The 7367-nt window shown below is 44.0% G+C and overlaps 1 long non-coding RNA gene across 1 annotated transcript; it reads right to left on the reverse strand.

The window, feature by feature from the left end:
- Positions 1–4830: 4830 nt before the first annotated feature.
- On the reverse strand, positions 4831–5451 carry LOC149800856 (uncharacterized). The gene is made up of 2 exons (XR_016420425.1): positions 5294–5451; positions 4831–4891 (listed from the first exon to the last, which is right to left on the reverse strand). It is a non-coding gene; the product is annotated as an uncharacterized LOC149800856 (long non-coding RNA).
- Between the last annotated feature and the right edge of the window lie 1916 nt (positions 5452–7367).

Consider the following 7367-nt stretch of genomic DNA (forward strand, 5'->3'; position numbering starts at 1 on the left):
ACACACCAACCCTGTGACTAAGCCTACCGTACTACCCTTAGTGATTTCAACCCAATCATCATCATCAGAAGTAGGCCCCGGCCGTGGCAAAGGCTTAAGGCAGTTAAAGTTGATTGCTTAAATTCACCCCTACACCAAAAACCAAAGGCCTTTTCAGGGCCACCCACTTCTCTCGAAAAGAGATAGACTTTCAATTGCCAATAACTCAAAAAAAAAAAAAAAAAAAAAAAATTTACCCCTATAGTACGTGTATATGAGTGCGTGAGTGTAGCTTCTTATTTAAAATCAAAACTCAAAGACGCTTACCTTTTTATACCTAATTTATTCTTTTATCAACAGTTACAATCCAATTCACAATTCACAACAGAGCACTTTAAAAGGTACATTCACTTCTTCTGTCTCACTGTTTAGTCTCTCTGTTTTTTTAAATTTCTTCACCGTCACAGTCTTTTCCTCCTCTTCCTCCTCACTTTCTTCCCTTCTTCTTTTCTTCTCCTGTTTCTTTTGCTTCACCTGTCTGCTATCTTCCTCCTCTTCTTCCTCTGAAGAATCCCTCTCTTCTTCTGACTCCTCTTGTTTCTTTTTTTGGGCAATCTGGAGACAAATGTCCTTTTCTTGACAATAATAACAGGTATCTTGACTTTTGTCTCTTTTAACCCCTGTTTTACTTTTTTGACGGTCTGGACACTCTGAAGACCAATGCCCTTTCTTCTGACAGATATAGCAAGTATCTTCACTTTTATCTCGAAAGGAAGGAGAGTAGTCCGTCGGCTGGTCTGAAGAAAATTTTCTAATGACCCCTCGCAACGCTCTGATGAAACGCTCCATCTGGGTAGTCTCTTCCATCGTTGTGCTCGGTTTGAGAGTGAAATGAATAGTGAAAGGACAAGACACATACCCTTTGTGTACACTGGTCTGCTAGGACTATAAATTAGTCCATGGTGTTTAAATTTTAGTCATTTGACTTTTTTCACTCAAGATGAAACGATCCAATTCATTTGAGAAGAAAGAAGAAGAGATCTATCGCCTCGTACCAGAGCTGAAGTCTTGGCACAAATTCATGCCAGTGATTTTGAAGAGGACATGAGTGAACCAGAATCCGAACCCTCTAAACAAAGTTCACCACCCTTAGTTAACCCTGAAAAGTACTATTCCATTCGAGAGATAGAAAAGCGCTCCTCTAGAAAATTTAGAACCACGGCTTACAAATACACGGTGAAATTTAAAGATTTCAAGTCTGAAGTACCGTTAGAGAAAGGAGAAAGGTTCATCACCGGGGTGTGGGATTCTTTGCTCACCACACTCAAGCGACAATGTCAACCCAAAGAAGACGATCACTTGAGACTTTCCATACAACACGACGGTTTGAAATCCCCTGTTTGGATCGAGTTTAGCACCCCTGCAGAATTGACTGCTTCCAAAGTCATGGACAAGATTCAACACGTACAACAATCCAATGACCAGTTTGACATCACCGATGGTAAAGCCACACTGAAAATGGCCCACGTCTCTCCTCCTCAAGGGACTGGACGCAAAAAGATGTTATTGGTGGACGAGCTTCGCAGCACCAAAACAAGTCTCGTCCGAATTCACAACCCTCAAGACCGGATGTGTTTAGCCAGGGCCATCGTGGTGGGACGAACCTATGTCAACAAGAACGACACGGTAGAATGGAAAAGAGCCTGGAAAACTATTCGACAATCGGACCGAGCCAAACAACGAAACGAAGCAGAACTCCTGTTACAACAAGCTGGCTTGCCCAAAGACACACCCTGTGGCATTCCTGAAATGCAAAAATTGCAAGATGCCCTAGCTCCATTCTACACCTTGAAAGTGCACCCTCAAGAAGTGCGCGGGCCTCTGTTGTTTCGAGGGAAAGACTTTAAGGATGGAAAATACATTCACCTTTATCATCACGATGACCATTTCGATACCATTACCAGTATCACTGCATTCCTGGGATACAGTTATTACTGTGAGAAATGTGACTATGGCTATAAAAATCGAGAGCAACACAAGCATTGCGGATCCAAATGCTCAGGATGTTTGGCCTCTACACCCTGTCTCAGCGAAGGACCAGTGCATTGTTCAACTTGTCTACGCACGTTTGTCAGCCCTACCTGTTACCAACAACATTTGAAGACGCAAGGTTCACAGCAGAAATGTGCTTGTCAACTGCTATGATTGTGCCCTACGTGTGGACAAGGCATACGTAACAACAGTGCCAAGGCACACGTATGTTCAGGAAAGAAAAAATGTCACATTTGTCACCGAATCGTGGACTTGGAACACGAATGCTACATGCAAAAATACCAACCACCACCAGAGAAAGAGGACGGTCACAAGAAGAAAAGCAATTTCATCTTTTTCGATTTTGAATGCATGCAAGAGACTGGCATTCACATTCCTAATTTCTGCGTGGCTCATCGAGCGTGCGAGAAGTGCATTCAAGAACCTATCTTCAGTCATTGCCCTCACTGCAGCAAGATTCCCGGAGGGCGTGAAAAAATCTTTCGGGGACCGAACATGCTAGCCGATTTTGCCCAATGGGTCTTAGACCCCATCGACAAGACGTGGAGCCAAGAGGACATCGAACGTTACGGAGATTGTCATCGTCATGCCACAGTGATGGCTCACAATTTCTCCGGATACGATGGACAGTTTCTTTTGAGATACTATACGGAACAAGGCACCGAACGTCCTAAAGTCACTTTGAACGGAGCCAAAATCATTTTAATGCAAGTGGGACAAGTGCAGTTTAAAGATTCGATGAGTTACTTAGCCATGCCTTTGAGTCGAATGCCTAAAACATTTGGAATGACAGAAATGGCTAAAGGGTACTTTCCACACTTTTTCAATACGGAAGCCAATCAACACGCCGTTCTACCCCATTTACCTGAGGCTGACTATTACGACCCTGACAACATGCGTACCGAACAACGAGAAGCTTTCTACGCTTGGTACCAGGCTCACGCCTCGGACCCTTTCGACTTACAGGAAGAAATGTTAAAGTATTGTCGTTCCGACGTGGACATTTTACGACGTTGCTGTGGAAAATTTCGAGAACTGTTCATGGAACACGGAGGGGTCGATCCTTTGAAAGAAGCTTGCACCATTGCCAAAGCGTGTTCCTTAGTGTACCGGCAAGATTCATGCCTGAAAACACCGTGGCTGTCATCAGTCCTCAAACGACCAACTATGTCAAACGTCAATACTCGGTCAAAGCCCTAAGCTGGTTACATTACTTGTGCGACAAGGAAAACAAATGGATTCAGCATGTCCGCAACGGAGGAGGCGAAAAGACCATCGGAACGCATTCGGTCGATGGCTGGGACTTAGAATAACCCCAAGATCGTGTACGAGTTTAACGGTTGCTTATTTCACGGATGCCCCGTCTGTTACCCTGACCGTGGCACTAAAAATCAGTTTTTACAACGAACCATGGAAGACTTGTACCAGGCCACTTGTCAGCGACGCCTATAGTTAGAACAGGAAGGATACGAAGTGGTGGAAATGTGGGAACACGAGTACGATCACCGTTTGAAAACCGATGCCGAGTTTAAACGCCTCGTGGATAGTTACCAGTTCATGGACCCGCTGAACCCGAGGGATAGTTTGTACGGAGGAAGGACCAATGCCACCTGTTTGCTGTACCAAGCCGACGAAGAGAAAGGAGAAGAAATGAAATACTTGGACGTGTGTTCGCTGTATCCTTACGTGTGCAAATATTGTCACTTTCCTGCAGGGCACCCGCAATTGCTGACGGAACACATCGACCTGAAAAACATTCGACAATACGAAGGCTTGATCAAGTGCAAAGTTTTGCCTCCCACGGATTTGTACCATCCCGTGTTACCTCACCATTGCCAAGGAAAACTGATGTTTCCTTTGTGCCGTACTTGTGCCGAAACGTGCAACCAAGACCAACCTTGTCAGCACACCCAGGAAGAACGGGCCTTCACGGGAACCTGGGTCAGCGGAGAATTGTTCAAAGCTCTGGACATGGGATATCAACTGTTAGAAGTGTACGAAATTTGTCACTTTCCTAAGACACAACAATACCACAAAGGTGACCCCACGCAGAATGGCATTTTCGCCGACTACGTGGATGCCTTTTTGAAACTGAAACAAGAAGCCAGTGGCTGTCCTCCCTGGTGTCACACTACCGAAGACCAAAAGACATTCAAAGAGAAATACTATGAACAAGAAGGCATCACTTTAGATCACATCGAGAAAAACCAAGGCAGGCGATCGTTTGCCAAAGTGATGTTAAATTGCTTGTGGGGTAAAATGGCACAACGTCCGTGTTTACCTAAGACGGAGTATTTGACAGAACCTTCCCGCTACTTTATGATGATTCACGACAAAACCAAATTCATGAAACACGTGGACGTCGTTCGCGAGGATTTGATCTTAGTCAATTACGAGGAAGATCTGGACTTTGTACAAGACGACCCTTTTGGAAATGTCATCATTGCGGCTTACGTGACAGCTCATGCTCGCTTAAAATTGTACGAAGCTTTAGAACTGTTAGGGGAACGCGTCCTGTACTTTGACACGGACAGTTGCATTTACATCCATCACCCGAGTCAACAGAACCCTGACATCGAAGGAGACAGTTTAGAAGCCTGGACAGACGAGCATCCCGACGACAAGATTCTAAGTTTCGTCAGTGGCGGTCCAAAAAATTACGGCTACGAATACCGGGACCCACAAGGAGAAGTGCACACGAAGTGTAAAGTGAAAGGATTATACTGCCTTTCCCCTGGAGGAATTACAGTTAGCATAACCCCGAGTTCTCCAGCATCCAAGACACAAGACAACACAATGTGTTTAAATACTGTTTTTATTCGTAGGCGAGAACTCTCTTGAAATTAGGTGAGGTAAAAAGCTGTAATAAATGGAAACACAACCATTACAAAACATGAAATTACTACATCAACATATATTGAAAGTAAAAGCTTTCTTATGTCTTTCCATCCTTTTAAATTTACTAACGAAATAATGTCCAGTATGTGCTTCCATACTTTGAAATTCAATAAGGTACATTTCCGTTAATATTTCTACCGTAGCTTAACAAAGATTGTTACTAAGAGGGTTTAAATGATGACACAAAAGGAATGTTTATGAGATGAATCTCACACAAATAAAGAGTATCGTATGCACTCGCAAACCACGTGGCATTGCGTATAGTTAACTATCCCTATGTCGTAACTTATTGTCATTTTCAATTAACATCCATATCCGAAATTAAATATACGAGGCATTAACAATAATTCATAAATTTACTCACACTGTGGTGGGCTTCAGATTCAACGAAAAGAGCTGTGAAGGCACGTTCACATTCCTGCCTGGACGTATTACAAACGAAAAATAGGAAACTGATATTTATGAAGAAGAGTTAAAAAAGGGAGACAAATCTAAAGAACTACTGTGGCTGTTCCAACGGTAACAGCACAAGGATTGACTCTGAATTATCGTACCAGTCGTGTGGTGAACTTTGGGGTATTGAAAGAAGCCTTGCAATCTGGAGAGGATGAACACTTTAAAGTGACCACCTATCAACCGAACAAGATTGTACGTTTACCCACTCACCACATCGTCAGTCGACCCTTGGAAAAAGTCTATCGAATGGTGTACCAGAAGCGAGTGCGACTTCCCAATCATTTCACCTTGCCGTATGGACACGCCGGTATTGGTCTGTATATCAAAAGGAACCATAGGCAAGATCGATAGTTCATTGTGACTATCAATACCAAGTGAACAAGATGAATACTTTCAGAGAAACACAAAACAAGTGCAGACAGGCAGAATTCAAGTTTGGGGCTTCTGAAGTTGAATGCGATTGTGAACCTTGCGATTTTTCAACCGGTGTTAGTGACAATACCACAAGAACCGGTCACCCAGGACAGGACTGTCGTGGACATCCCTGAAAGACCCTTTCGGGAGGACACTTGTGTGACCTTACCTCCTATAGAACTGGTCAGAACATTACCCAAAACATGTTGTACAGACACTTGTGTTTATTCCACGTTAATGGTTATCATGTGCCTTTTGTCGTTGTACTTAAGCCTTTGGCTTTTATGTATTTTTGTCTTTCCTGTTCATGTTTAAAACATTCAATAAACGTGTCCTGAAAAAAGTATATAAACTCTTGTCTTGTCTGTTTTCGTGTCACAAGTGACATTCCTCACACTGGCTACCTCTGCTGTCTCTGCTCCCTCTTCCTCTACTGTCAAAGTCATCGACGAACACTTAGATCGTGCCAGTTGGGAGGCTTTGTATCTTCGCCATCCCTTTAACATGCTCATTGCTGGACCTAGCGGTTCAGGCAAAACCGAATTCGTCAAACGTTTGATCGAACATAAACATCATTTGATCGATCGACCACCTCAGCGGATCGTGTGGTGTTACAAAGAGTGGCAATCGGCGTACAGCCTCTTGCGAGAAAGTCAAGGCGATTCCATCGTGTTTGTGGAAGGCATTCCTAAAGAAGACGACGGCATCGTCTCTGACTCCCGTCAAACCCATTTGGTCAGTTTCGACGACATGTTAGGAGAAGACGAAGAAGAAATTAAACTGTGGTTCACGCGCAAAGGGCATCACCGTAATGCCAGTGTCGTTTACATCACTCAAAATTTGTTTCAACAAAGCAAAGCCCATCGCACCATCAGTCTCAATGCGCATTACGTGGTCTTATTCAAAAGCCCTCGAGATAAATCGCAAGTGCAAGTCTTAGCCAAACAGTTAGGGACACCTTGGCTGACTCAGGCGTACGACGATGCCACTCAAACTCCACACGCCTATTTACTCGTCGATTTGAAACCTACGACCCCCGATGATTTGCGATTTCGTACCCACTTGTTTCACCACTGGTGCCAAGACGGAGGGCTTGTCCTGTACACGTCTCCGTCCTCGACTTAACTTCATTCCACAAAAAAAATCTATAAAAACCTTAGACCCTTTTCGTCTGTCTCACACAAAGTCAACATGACGTCCCTTCAGTCGCATCTTCCCGTCAAATTGATTCGTGCCTTGTATGGCATCAGTCGAGAAATAAATCCACAAATACGGGCTCGTGTCTTAGAAGCTAGTCTCAAAGAAGTCTTACGATGGTTCAAGGTGACAGCACGTCAATTACTACAAGGGATCATTCAGATTCCTCATCAAACCAAACGCTTTTTTGATCGAAACAAAGTCGCTTTGACCCAACTGGCCGATCCCCGCATCGACACTCAAACCAAAGAACAAATCATTTTGAAACCTGGAGGGAGCGGTACTCTAGGAGGGGTCATCATTCGCTCTCTCTTAGGATGGGATCCTAATGCCCCCAAACATCTCCCCAAGACAAAAGTCAAACGAAGCTC

The sequence above is a fragment of the Sinohyriopsis cumingii genome, chromosome 4 (genome assembly GCF_028554795.1).
Source record: "Sinohyriopsis cumingii isolate HCF-2022 chromosome 4, ASM2855479v2, whole genome shotgun sequence".
Taxonomy (NCBI): Eukaryota; Metazoa; Mollusca; class Bivalvia; order Unionida; family Unionidae; genus Sinohyriopsis; species Sinohyriopsis cumingii.